General features: G+C 47.1%; 1 long non-coding RNA gene across 3 annotated transcripts in view; it reads right to left on the bottom strand.

The window, feature by feature from the left end:
* LOC135284951 (uncharacterized) overlaps positions 1 to 14,519 on the bottom strand; it is a 127,901-nt gene that overhangs the window by 30,335 nt on the left and 83,047 nt on the right. The window contains exons 1-2 of one of the 3 annotated variants that reach the window (XR_010350014.1): positions 7,354 to 7,636; positions 2,829 to 2,926 (exon numbers count right to left, since the gene is read on the bottom strand). This is a non-coding gene — a long non-coding RNA (uncharacterized LOC135284951). Of the gene's footprint in view, positions 1 to 2,828; positions 2,927 to 4,422; positions 6,920 to 7,353; positions 7,637 to 14,519 lie in introns of those variants that run through there. The other 2 variants (XR_010350013.1, XR_010350012.1) reach the window with 2 other exon arrangements.

Genomic DNA, 14,519 nt, shown 5'->3' with positions numbered 1-14,519 from the left:
TTTATAACTCTCTAACTATCCCTAGAATTCATTAATTCAAAGCCACCTGTTTGGAAAGAGATGAGGGGACCTAAACAGCACTAGGCAGGATCTGGAGCTAAGGGAATACTGTTGACTGATAGATGACAGTGTTGGCCTCGCTGCTCAGTGTGGGAAGGGACACCAGCGGTGTAAGGCATACCACGGGAGTAAGACACCTCCAGACTGTATTTAGTGGGGTGAGAGAAGAGAAGGCTAAGCAGCTGCCAGCCAGATATGCCAAAGAGGAGAGAGACCCCCTCTTACATGAGTGTCCTGAAATGTACAAGGGTGGGAAGACTTGGAAATGTTGATCTATAGGAAGATACCACTCCATGACTCCTTCTCTGTCCTAGTGGACAGACAGCTCCTGCCTGTCTCAACAACTCATCAGGGACACAGCCACTGGGTCATACAGTCTGGCTGCTCCCTCCACAGTTTGTCCAACAATGATGTCCTGTCCTGAACCCCAGTGCAGCTGAACCAGCCTCATGGACTTCACCCCTGCATGGGCCCCAGGATCCTTTTTCCAAGAAAAAAACCCAGTGGTAATAGTGAGGGAACCCTAAAGCATCTATCTTTCCTTCCAACCCATGCCTCAGTTTGCCTTACCCTGGGCTTTGCCTTTTGCTTTCCCACCATGTCCTCCCTTGCACCCCTGGAAGTTAGGCAGAAGCTCTGCCTCTTCCACTTCCCCTTCTTGACCTCTGCCACCACCCACATGCTGCCTCCCTTTTCCTCTCCCCCACCCATGCTCTCTCGCAGGCTCCCTTTTCTCACCAGCTGTCCAGTCCTGAAGTTTGTCATGACACTCTGTCGATGTTCTGCATCAGTTACTGTTGCCCAAGTTCAGCCTAAATTTGGGTCAGGCTCCCTGGGGCTGGGGACCAAGCCCAGGGATCACAACCATCACAAGAGGTTTCTCTGGAGCAATTTGTCCCCTTAACCCAAAAGGAACCCTTCCCTTTGGAACATCCAGTGTTTTTGTTTAGCATCATGTTCTCCTGCTTTGGGTCAGTCTTTAAATAAAAATGCCCTATGAAAATAGGAAACGAGTTTCATTTCAAGGCTGTCCAACAAAATACTCCAGCACTTCTCAAATGATATATTTTACCTTGAAAACATCCAGCAGAACTATGCTGACACTTTCACATACATCCAAATGACTGAAACCTGAACTTACAGCTCCTTTTGGTCCTGTTGAAATCCCATTTTTGGTGAATTATTATGCATTAGAGTTCTAGTTGGCTACTGCCACCCTTGCCCAGGTTTCACTGTCCGGCAGCCCAGGTGAGTTTTGGGACAGTGCCTCCCAGGGCCCTCCCACCTTGCATGTCACCACCAATGCTGTGACAGCAGTATGCAGCTCTTCAGCCATATTCTGATGTGAGGGGCCGAGGAGAGCCCTCCTTCCTCACACAGTGGCTGAGCCCAGTCGTATTTGTACCAGTCACCACAACAACACAAAGCAGGAAAAAATCCCTGGGTTGCTGTGGACGACAAAAAAGGATGATAAATGCACTTTGAATCTCTTTGCCTCTAGACAGACACATTTAAAAGTGACCTGCAAGGGACCTGCCCCATTTGGTCCCAAATAATAGAAGCTCTGAATGAATTTTAACACTGGGTTTATTCCCCTTATGCTTTTTTGTTCCTGTTAAAAATTCAGGTCCCTGTGCAAGCCCCTGAATGAGGGAGTGCAATGAGGATGCAACAAGAGGGAAGTGTGAACACAAGTGAATGAAAAATGGCTTTTAAAAACTTTCCAAAGTGCCCAGCTATTATCCTGCTGGAGTGGGAGAGGACGCTGTTTAACACAGTTTGCTTTGTGCTTGACAGATTTATTTAACTCCAACAATTGTGTGGCAGTTCAGAGAAAGGAAGCCTTTGTTGGAGTAACAGTTCTCCATGGCAAGAAGTCTCCATGCCCTTGCTAGAGTGAGGCCACTTTGCATGGAAGAATGAACTGCTAATTTGGCATGGGTGACCCCAGAGCCCACTGCCTGCTGGGAGGCACAATCTGGGATGGTCTATCCAGCAGCTTCAAGCTTCAACTCTGTCTGTGGTAGCCAGGAAAGCATCACAGCTATGTGCGTGCAGCCCAAAGAGCCGGGGTTCTTCTGAGCAATAGAAAGATTCAGGGTCTGGGACAAAAATCCCTGGCTGCTATGAACTTCTCTTGAACTTCCCAAAGGGGCTTGCTTACATTTGAAGTTTTCCAGCTACCATTTGAGTAAATTATGTGTGATGAACCTGTTATTTTGATATCAGAACAAAGGATGATCCACCGGGGTTGAATAGAGATAACCATGCTACCTCAACAGGTCCTCTACTTTGGCAAGTTTCATGGGGGCAAAGCTGTCACTGAAGCCTGTCTACCTGGAGCTGGGTGCAAGGAATATTTGGAAACAGAGCTATTGTCTTGGACCCATCCCAGTGGAGCAGAGTTTCTGCACCTACAGGAACTCTTCTACCTTCCACAGGTGCATGGAACAGCATCAATTGTAAGGATCAGCTTGGTACATATTCAAAGGAGTCCCTTAGCCTTTCCCTTTGGGTCCCTTTGCTCCACAGTAGGGAGATTGTTTGGAAAGATTTTGAGGTTGAGAGAGATAATCACAGGTTAGGTCAGGTTGAAAGGGACCACAGTGGGATCATGGAGTCTCACCTCCCTGCCTCAGCAGTGTCATCCTACAGCACATGGCAAGAGGACTGTGTTCAGATGGTTCTCAAATATCCCCAGTGAGAGAGACTCCACACTCTTTCTGAACAAAGGGAAAGGGAAGAGGGTTTTCAAGAACAGTACCTACCAGCTTCCACCTTTTGCAAGCAACAGGACCACGCATGTCACAGGGAAGGAGCAGTCTTCTGCTAACAGGCACAGCACTGTGATATGTCTCTCCCAGCCCTAGCAGAGGACAGAAATCTCACTCAGGTCAAAAATATCATTCACCAACATCTTTCCACTTATTGACACAAATAAATGCCATCAAGGCAAGACCATGCTATCCCTTGGCTTTTCCCTTGCAGGACAAGATGTGCCATGAATGTACCTCAGCCATCCCATCCCATCCCATCCCATCCCATCCCATCCCATCCCATCCCATCCCATCCCATCCCACCCCAGTGCCTGGGCTCCAGTGATGCAGGTGTGTGGTGCAGGGTGCACATGGCCCCCACAGAACTCACAGGCCACAACGTAGCCCAGGCTTTGTGTCTGGGCCCCCACAACCGCACGTGACCTTCACACTGCTGGCAGCTGCCACCACAAGCCACTGCCTCCCTCTTGTGGGTGAGTTTGGGGAAGTATGAGGGGGAGCACCAAGGAAGCCCTTGCAAGGCTGGCACCTACAAAAACACCCCTCTTGCCTTACCAAATGGGGAACACCCACCAAGAATGCCATGCTCTCCATCTTCTGGGAAAACAAACCTGTAGAGCCCCCAAAGGCTCATCCTGCCACAGACCCCCATGGTGGGCTCATAAAGCCAAACACAGCCTTCCCAATAAGCTCACAAAGCCAGATCCCGCTCTCTGTGTGACTACTGAGACTGGGACTGAGATAAATGAGCAGTCTCCAAGGCTCTGGCAGCCTTCAGGCCTTGCCCATTCCCTGGGGAGCCTGTTCAGTGCTCCACCACCTTCTGGGGGAAGAATTTTTTCTTAGCATCCAGTCTAAATCTCCCCTGACCCAAGTTCATACCATTCCCTGTCTCTGAGCACCAAAGAGCAGAGATTGGTTCTGCCCCTTCATTGCCTTGGGAGGGAGCTGTGAAACACTAGACCCTTGAGATGATCAGTGTTGGCCGGAGCACAGGAGAAGAAACCAGCCTGTCCAGCGCAATAGCCAGCCCACGGTGCATTTGGGAGCAGGCAGCAGTGAAGAACAGCAGCATCTCCACAGGATCCACTGGCTACTCAGGACTGTGGTTCCCATATGAAAAACCCACCCTGGTTTTTCTCCAAGCCCTGGGAGCTTCCAAGCCTTTGGAAGGCCATCTGAGTCCCCACATGGAACTGGAACAAAAAGGGAATGGAGGGCCAAGGGAGCTATTAAAATCCCCTTCAGGGGCACGATGGGTGGCAGGATAATCCCAGCTGCTCCCAGAGACACTGAGATAGCCCCAAGGGATGTTTTAAGAGGCCTGAAGATAAAAAGAAAAAGGCTGAAAAGAAATAGTCAGGGGAACTGAACAAGAATATGCAAACTCAGCTAAGACCTGCAAGGAAATGATAAAGGCCAGGGAAAAACAGAGAAAAATAACACTGCCAAGAAGGCTACTGGGAATAAGAAGGAATTTTGCAAATTGCAGCAAAGGGAAAGCAAATACAGTGTGAGTCAGACCATTAATAAATGAGAGGGGAATGCAAATTAATGAGAATTCAGAAGTAGCTGAGGTACTGACCTGCTTTCAGATTTTCTATTTCATTCCCAACACAACTGAGTTCTGGGAGGCATTAACCCTTTCCTCTGTACTCTGCAGGACTGGGCATGACACTGTCGGTTCGGAAATCTGCAAGCCTCTGGCACTACAGGGGCCTCCTTCAAACTCCTTGGTGCACTTGTGCAAAACTTTATCACAGCTGAACCACAGCAGTCTTTGATGGATACTTCAGCCACTGGGCACTCTTCTCCTGCAAGTCCTCATTCCCACGTGGCTGGGCTCATACAAGAGCCTGTGGAAGGTCTTCTCTTGCATGTCCCACCCCTCTTCTTCATTGTCTTGTTTTGTTTATTTTATTGATCCTAGTTGATTTGAAACAGTTTTCCAAAATTTTTTCCCAGACAGCTAGAGTAGAGACCAGCTTCTGTTTTTACTCCTGCTGGGAATTCTGGATCTTAACCAGTATAAACTAGTGCAGCTCCATTATGTCCATCAGAGGGTTCTCTGATCCACCAGCACTCTTTGGCCAAAATCAAGAGGGTCGAGGCATTGGTCATTCATAACTCAGACCAGTCAGATGTCTGTCTCCATTCTTCACTGTCTCTTTAGGAGGTCCCAGCACAACCTCTCTGCTGAGTGGCAGCAGCTGGTTTTACAGATCAACTCCTGTTTGACAATGTATTCATTGATTTTTGCTGCCACCAACCTCTGAATTCCTAAGTCCCAAACTGAACTGCATCACTCCAGGATCCACCAGTGCCAGAGTCTGAACCTTCCCCTCCTGCTCCCTGCAGCATTATTTGCAAGGCAAAGCCCTGCAGACTCTGAGTCACATTGATTTTTGCCCTTCACAGCAGCCCAAAGACACAATCATCCTGCCAGGAGACACTTAAGGATTTTCATGTCCTGATTTTGCAAGGAGAAGCAAAATCCAGAGGCAATAGCTAGAGAAGCCTGCAGTTAAAGCTCTTCTGGCCTCTGACATCATTCACTGTCCTAGCTGCACTTTCCCAGGCTGCATGTCTGTGTACACTGAGTAGCTGAAGAGTATTTTCAGTTAAACAAGCACTGCTGTCAGCCAGGGAATGAAAATCTCCTTTGGAAACCATTAGAGGGCTCTACAATTGATGCCACAGAGATGTGCGTGGTCTTCCATGGTGTTTTTTTCTCTTTCTTCTTGTCTGAGTCTTTAAATAAATGTGCATTTTTCTCCTGAAGGACCTGGAACTTGGCTTTTATAGCTCCCTACTCCAATCCTCTCCAGCCTGGAATATGGGCAGGCAGAGAGTTGCACACCAAGTCCCACCCTTTCTGAGGGTCCCTCTTGTCATGTGCATTTTTACAAGGTCTTGACCTGCTGTTGGAATTAGTTGCCACTGGCTTAAGTCCTTCTACAGAGTCTGAGCTCTGAGTAAATACTAACTGTCAAGGATCATGACCTAAAAGGGGGCAGACAGGTATAAGATGGGGACAATGAACTCAGTCATTATCCACTCTTCTCCCAGTCTTTCTAGTCCAAAGTACCCAGGAGGGTGTTATGCCAGCTTCTCCCCAAGGTTTGTCTGTCTTGGATGACCTACTTCAGCTCCTCATCACCTCAGCATCAAAAACCTTCCTGTGCTGTCCACATGGCACCTCCCAGAACTGCTGTTCTTCCTGATAAATCCTTCACTTCCCTCTCTTCCTCACTGAGTTTCCACTGGGCTTCATTTAAAAGTGTCTGTGGGTGTAATGGTGGGGCAGTGGCTGCAAATACCTGGTCTGGGAGTGTTAAAAGATCTCCTTGGGGCCAAACTGAGTAGTCAGACTCACAGCACAGCACCAGCAGCACCACTGGCCATCAGGTGTACCCACCATGTATCTGGGCAAGGTCAAGTGTCTGGGTGCAGCCAAGTCATCCTGAGTGTCAGATAGAGCCTGTCTGGGCTGTGTGCTTGGATCCTATATTTTTAACCTGACCTTCTCTTGACCCTAATGTCTGCAACTCCAACTGGAGCCTTAGAGCCAAAAGCCTCCCAGAAGCAGTGCTGGGGTTCCAGTAAACCACTCCAAAAGTGTTTCCAAATGCCTACTATAACCTGCACTGCCCTTCAGAGCCAGCAAACATCCCTGCCCTGGTGTCAGGCCGAGAAGATATAGAGCAGGAGGGGCAAGACATGAATGCAGAATCTCAGAGAAGCCAGAGGACCTGCTTCATATAATGGAATCCTTAAGGCTGGAAAAGGTCTCAAAGATCATTGAGTCCAATCCAGCACCATCACCCATGTTCACCTTTAAACCATGTCCGTAAGCATCACAACTGCTATTTTTTGAACACTTCCAGGGATGGTGATTCCACCACTGCCAGTGCCTGACCACCTTTCAGTGAAGAGTTTTTTGGTTTTTTATATCCAATCTAAACCTTCCCTGGTACAACTTGAGGCCATTTCCTCTTGTCCTGATTGTTCCCTGGGAGAAGAACCTGATCCACACTTCCTGCTTGTACTTTCCTGTTAGGAAGTTGTGAAGAGGGAGAAGGTCCCCCCTTTTCTCCAGGCTGAATCCCCCCTCCCCCCACCCCCAGCTTCCCCATCTGCTGCTTCTCATCAGATTTGTGCCCCAGACCTTTCCCCAGGTCTTGGCAAATGCTTGGTCCCTTTTGCTCCTTTAGAGTTTGCATTACACCAGGTAACCTCTCCATCCACACCTTTTACATTATGCATTTCACTATGTACCCAAATTAAAATTTCCATGCCCTTTCCAAGAACGCACTTGGCCCTCAGTCCTGGAAAGCCCTTTAGAAAGGTGCCCCAAAGGTATTTTTTTTAATGTACAAGATGCAGAGTCAGAGTTAAGCTGCAGAGAAAATGATGGCTTTTCCTTTGCTCACATCACCTTCACCCCAGCCATAGCCAAGTTAGTTACAGAGCATGATTAGACTTCAAAATACTTACAATCTTGTTTAAATATTACCTTTGCTAATCTGGTTGATAGGCCTTCTGCTTTTGGGGTACTTAAACTGCTTTCAAAACAGTCTGTCAACCCTTTTCCTCTGCAACTGGGAGGATTAGAAAAGGATTTTTATTTTCAAATAAAATCTCAGAGTTGTAGGCATTCACAAAACTCCAGTATCCCAGGTTATTGTGGAAACAACTCCTGGCTGAAATAACGTCCCTTGGCAGCACCTCAGCACACCCAATACTCATGTGTGCTCATGCTTGGAGATTTGTGTGAGGTTCCAGCTGTATTCTGGGCACCTACAGGATTGCCAAAGAGGGTAAACAATTCAACAATCTTTAAAACATCAGGCTACAGAAATCATGAGACTGGCTTAATAATTACAGTTCTTTAATAAGTGGTTTTTATTTGGCTGCAGCAGGCAAAGCTTTAAGAAAAATACTAATTTTAGAGACACTTGCAGTTCTGTTATTCAGGCTGGCAACATTATATCTAATAGAGCCAGAAAGGCAGTCACGGCTTCATTCTTGGGTTTTAACACATTTCACAGCCTCCAGAAAATTTCATCTTTGGATGAAAATTTTCCAGTTTTGTCATATCTGCTGTTGTTGATGCTTCTGCTTAATGTTAATGTAAAATATCTCTGGACAAAGCTAATTTTCTCTTACTCTTCTCATTTTCTCCTATTTTCTCCCATTCTGATAACTTTTTCCCATTTTCCCACACTAAGCAATGGGATGCAGTTGTCCAACAGAATTCCGCACTCACCCAGGCACTCTTGGGGGATAGGACCACTCAGACGTCCCCCAAGGACATCTCATCGTGGCCCAGGACACATCTTGCTTTTCTACTCTCCAAAATCACATTGTCTCTACCAGAGAATTTGGGAGATGACTGTAAAACTGCAGCTGAACACACAGCTTGGCACAGAAATGCCCTGGAGGCAGGATGTAACTGAGACCTGGCTCTGCCTCCCCAGTTCCTGCACTGTCACAGGTGGGTCTCACTGCAAGCGCTGGTGTTAAGGCAGTGTTTCCTCTTATAAAACACTGATTTCAGTCACTTCTATTTCACCAGACTTTAACTACTGGGCAATTTTCCACCTCAGCCTGACTCTGTCTGCCTTTATAGCCACTAGAGGGAAAGGGGGGCTTCTAGGGAAAAAGTCACATCATCCTATGGCAAGCAGTTCAGGTAGAACAGTTTCTTGGCATTAAGTGACAGCAGAAGGTGACTACACAATTGTCTCTCCCATAGACCTCTGGTGTCTGCAGAGGGTCCAATGTATTCCACCCCCAGTTTGGGCTGGATTTTCTGAATGGAAATCTAGGCCAGAAAGATTGGACCAAGGAGAAGCAGTGCTTGGTCTTTGCTTAAAGAATTTGTCTGTGTGTATGTGAGTGACTGTATCTCAATGTTACCATGACTTCTGCCAAGTTATCAGCATCATAAAAACTCGTGTTCACACATAACTAGAGAACACCCAAGGATCCAGTCTTTCTAAGACTCTGTCCTCTCCATTCTTCGTGTACAGTTCATGGACATGGGATTTTAGCTAGTGAAGGGCAATTTAGAGCATTTTCAACTACGGGCACTATGTCCCCAAGGGTAATAGACATACTCTAGAAGAACACATCCCAGATTTATGCAAACACTCTACTTGTTCCACACAGTCCAGCAATGGAACAGTAGGAGGGACAAGAAGCTGAAAGAAATGGACCAGAATAAGAAAAAGCAATGTGAGGTGGGAGTCAAATTCATGTAGGTGACACAACATGGTTATATGGGACCATGCTATCATCACTGGGGTTTGAGAAGGGTCACAACTGTAGGTTAAGTAGCAAAGGGCAGGAGGCAAAGGAGACTTCAGAAAGGCAATGTCCTGTGGATGTTCCTAGATGGTGACAGCAGCTGGAATCAAGATTTAACTGAATTTGGCTGTCAGGCATCTATAGCTGTACCAGGGCCTGACAGAGGACTGAAGTCCCAGTGAAATCCTAATCCAGCCAGATAAGCTCTTAAATGTCCCTCCATGCCAGATGAGAGGGTAAGTGCACATTTCTCTCCCCATCTCATCCTCTGAAGAGGGAAGGAAAAATGGTAGAGGTCAAGAAAGGAGAAATGGGCGGAGAACAGCACAGTCTAAGCCTTGCTAACTCTAGCAGTGAAATTTCCAAAAGACAGGACTTGCCCTTCATGAGCACCAAGGACCAACACTCAGCACCGACAAGACACACAGTTTCCTCACAAGTGAAATGCCACAGAATGAAAGGGGACCTTGACTGAAGCCAAGTGGAGGGCACAGCCTCTGACACCCAATGTTTATGAGCATGGCTGTGCTGGAGTTGAGGAGCTCAGCATGTTGCTACATGGAGTTTAAAGCCACCCTAAGCTCTCCAGCTGACCTAACTTCTCTGATCTTTCTCCAGATTTGGATGTCAGGGCTGGCATGGAGATCTACCAGGTGGAGAAGGGAAATAATGGCCTGGACCAGAAGAATTGCTTGTGAAAATGGGTGAAATTACAAGTAGTACATCTAGTGCAGGAAAGGAAACAGTAGAGGAGGGGGACTGGAAATCCAGCACACCAGCACCAAATGGAAGAGAGACACCGGGAGAAAAAGCCACCACCCTAGAGGTTACAGTGAAAAAATGGGACCAAGTAATTCAAGCCCTAATTTTCACTAAAATGTCACTGATTCAGCCAAGTTGGGTTGCTCAGATACAAGTCTCACCATGAGCTAAAACCAAAGGTCTGAAATCAGCGCTTCCCTGCCCCTGGTGCGGGTGATATTAGTCAGCCAGTAGCTGCTCTAGAGGTGATGGAAAAGGGGCGACAAGGCTTTTGGATGTGGGGTTTGGGGTAGGGAAGCTACCCAATGAGCTCTGTACTTCGGACCAGCATGGCTAGATGGCACTGTGTACTCTTCCAGGAGTGGCACATCCCACCACAGCTCCCATGCCCAGAAATTTAATATGCCCAGTGTTTTCGGTTGCTGTTGAAGCTCTCCTCTGAAAGACAGCTTATCTGAGGGATGGCGTGGGCTGTTGGGAGTTTTGTCATGGACAGAGCACAGGCGACCTTCCCAGGGAGGAAACTGGCAGAATTTTCTGTTTCAGGGCTATTTTAACAAGGGCAAGTATGTGTTTGAAGAAAGAAAAAAAAGAGCCATTTCCATACAACTGTGCACAACAGAGACACACCTTGAGGAATCAGGCCTGGAGTGGACTTACACCATTGCACCTATGGAGATCCTCATGTTCATGTCCTGTTTATCCACACCCTGGGAGGAAGATGAACACAATGGAGCATTGGGACAGGGTGTCCCTGAGCTTTTATGCCAGTGCTGCTGTAGAAGATAGAGACCTGGATTTGGGGCTCCCAGATTCCGAGAGACCAGTCTCAGCTTCCTCTGTCCAGTAGCAAATCTGGACACACACCAGCTCTGCCTGGTGGAAGGCCAGCAAGGAACCCAGTGGGATCTTCTGCAGCCCTGGAAGACATTTGGTCACCCAGGCAATGTGCAAAGATCAGAAAAAGGTGGGGGAGGGTTGAAGGGCATGAGATATGAATGGAGGAGTGGATGAGCAGGGTCAGACAGCACAGAAGAGGAACATGAAGACTACCACTGCCTTTTAGTGTCTTGAAATTTATTTGTGGGTCAGTTTGAGATGAGAACCCAGAAGCAATCTTTACAAAAGGCAGAGCAGTCTGGCTCTCTCTCCCCCTTTCCCCCAGCTGGTAGACTCAAGCTGGGAGGCTGGAAGACACCACCACACCGTGGTCCCCCAGCTGGGAGCCCACTGTCCCTCAGTCAGCCGCCTGCACAGGAGTTGGGAGAGTTTAACATCTCAGGAGCCAGGCTCCCATGTTCTCCTCTTGCTACCAGCTGGTCAGGCACACTGCCAAGGGTATGCTGGCAGGAAACTGGGCAGTTTTCCATCAGGATTTCATCCACAGTGACGGATCTCCGGGAAATATTTCCATCCTGATGAATCAGCAGTCTTAGGTGGGAGATAGGCTGCCTACTGGAGGGGTTAATGTCCAGCACTCAGGAAAGGTGCAAGTCCCCACATCAGGCAGGTGTCAGCTAATCCAACCCCCCCGCCAAATCCATCCCCTACTGGAGGCCTCTCCTTAATCTGTTACAGTCGGCATTTGCCCTGGGGCCACGGATCTGATATCTCTTCCAAGCAGGGTGTCAGTATTAACTATTATAATTCTGGATATTCTTGTTAGCCATGCAAATGTCCAACACAAGGCTGGAATCTCACTTCTCTCTGCAGCTTCAGCAACATCCTGTGGCAAATTTCTCTGTGCAGAGACACTTCTGTTTATCATCCCTGGCCACCACCTGTTCTTCTTGCCACGTTCCTGAGTTATCCCACAGGCACTGCAGCTCTCTCCTGCACTGTTCCCTACTTTACACCACAAAATTTTGGTCTGGTCCTTTATTACAAAAATCTATCTTTTGTGGTGAGCTGGGAAAAGTGCAGTGGGATGTTGAATCCCTTTCCAAGTTAACCTGGTGAGACACTCCACTGTTTGTGTCCACTTGTGGCAGAATCCACTGGTGTCCATGGAAAGTGCTTCCATGAAGAAAACCCATCCCACGTGAGTCAGGACTGCAGCCGAAGCACCCCTCAATCAGCACAGCCCTGGGGTCAAAAGCCACCCTTCAACAGGAAGGCAAAAGGTAAATGAGCTGGGGCAGGGTAAGAGGTGGTTTTCTACTCTGCATGAAGTTCCAATTTATCACATGGGAAGCAGGTGTAGAGCTCAAATGGAGAGAAAATGGCAATGGGACAGAAAAATGTTAACAAGTCAAAAATCAGCAAGTGCTACACAGAGTTCTGTAGTGTGATTAATAAAACAAACATGTGAAAAAAAATCTTAATTTCAACACATGGCCAGAAATGCAGTGTTTTTTGTTATCAGGGCTATTCTGCCCTCTGAATACCCGCCTCTCTGTTTGGGTTCACACTAAAATACTCTAACATGCTTTCAATTTTCTTTTTTTAAAACTTTTACTTTATTTTTACAAATGCTCAAACTTTCCTGCCACAAATTATTTTTGGCTGGGTTACAAGTAAAATGGCCATGTATAGCCATTTCTTAAAAAAATAAAATAAAATAAAGTTTATGAGATATTTTGGTTGAATGTTTTTTTTCTACACGAACATGCGGTGAAAGTTCAGGAGTTTTCACTTTTTTCCACCCAAAAGTTCCTCTTAAGCTGAAGCATCAGCATCTTTAACATGCTCTCACCTTTACAGACCATCCCCTTGGAAAGATTACTGCTACTAACAAAGCCTGGGACCATCTTCCTGTGTGGCTGCTTTCACCCCAAAAAAGCTGTCTGGGACTGCTGTAAGGACAGGCTGTCACTGACAGCCTCAGCCATGATAAGTCACAACTCATCCCACTGCAAAATTATAACTTTGGCATGAAAATCATTATTAAATCAGTAATGCATAAGCAAATCTTATTTGCCTGTGGTCCCAGGTGCTCTCAGGCTGTAGGTTTGAACCACAAAGGAGAGAAGTTTTTTGGGGACAGGCTGTGAAAGAAAAGTTTCATGCAAGCACACAATGCCACTAAGCTGATAATTTAAGGAAAATAATGAACATTATCAAGTGTCATAAAGAGCCTTGCTGCAAGAACTGGCACCTTCAGCACCTCCACAAAAATATCCCCACATAATGGGAGTTTATGGGCAGTTTTGGAATAATTACCCCCAGGCACATTAAGTCCAAGAAAAACTAATTACTTTCACAGAACAAAACAGATTGTTTTACAGGCAATGTTGTTCTTTGGCCTGTCTCTTCTGGAAAACGGCACCAGTTAAACAAAATCAATTTTATTAACTGAGAGTGCTGTGAAAAGATTTATGGAAAAGGACTGTTTGATGGGTTTTTAATAATAGACCTGATGCCCATTACCAGGTCTGACAAGATGCACATGCTGAACAAGAGAGATCATTAGAGCTGGAGTCCTTTCACAGTCTGGTCAGAAAGGATTTTTTCTGTGTTTCTTCCTCTAGTAGTCCTAAATCAAACATTTAGTCAGAGGACTCACTTAATGGCACAAGCCTGTTACCCAGAGAGGTGGTTTTCATCCTGTTTGATGCAATTGTGCTGGACTCAATACAATTAAAGCTCGTGCCGGGCCTCAATCCACACCGTTTGTTTGCAGTGCAGCTTTCCCTCAGCGTTGCCCTGGCACCTGCCATCCCTCATCACACTGGGAGGGAACAAGCTATGGACAGCCCAAAGCAGCCCGTGGTCTTGGCCTGACTTGCCCCAGAAGCCGTGCTGAGTCCTGCAGGGACAGATTGCCTCTCTGCCCCAGAGCTGGGGAGGTCTCGACTTGCTGGAGATTGTTTGGGTAAGTTGTGATGGATCGTGCCCCAATGTCGAGAGTTGAGGTGCAGCGGGAGGCTGAAGAACTTAACACTGAAAATGTTTTAAAGCAAAGGGAACATCAAAAGATCTCCAGGAAACAGCAAACACCCAGAGTTCAGCAATCTCTGAAACAGATCCCCTCCTCCCATCTCCATGACTGGATAAGAGAGACTCCCAAGAAAAAGGGCAGTCAAGATCAGAGAAGATGGTAAGCTATAAATCAACAACCTCTCTCTTTTCACCTCCCTCCCTGTGCCCTCCAGTCTTAGGAAACCTCTGGAGCAGCAAGACACAAATTCAAACAGCAGAATAACTCCTCCTGTCTCCTCCTCAAGGGACTTGCCCCAGCGCAGCCCCCAAGCCTTCATCCAAATGCCGTCCAGCTCACAGAGGTGCTGGGTGGGGAGCATGAACATTCTCTCTCTCTAGCAGATTTTATCTGACAAGCCAGATTTAGACTGTTACAGAAAAGTCAAATCAGCCTTAGAAGCCTCTAGATTCACTGTCTACTGCTGGAACATTTTTCTATAAATCTGAGAGGTTGAACACAAGGTTAGGAGGCTTTGAGCCCAGCACAGCTCAGCCCTGAGCACATGGGCCTGGTCATTAGGAACACATCTTACAAGAGCATGTACCCCATAGCACTTGAAGAGCTGATCTCTGGCACAGGGCAGCCTCCTGTTCTGATGGTCAGGCAGGTGGGGGTGAACCAGCCCTGTGATTTTAACACCCAGATGCATTTTTCAGGTGGGTGGATTTGGGGCATTCCTGATAGTG

Source organism: Passer domesticus, chromosome 22 (assembly GCF_036417665.1).
Source record: "Passer domesticus isolate bPasDom1 chromosome 22, bPasDom1.hap1, whole genome shotgun sequence".
Classification (NCBI taxonomy): Eukaryota; Metazoa; Chordata; class Aves; order Passeriformes; family Passeridae; genus Passer; species Passer domesticus.
The sequence above is the reverse complement of the archived record's forward strand: the minus strand, read 5'-3'. Positions and strand labels throughout refer to the sequence as shown.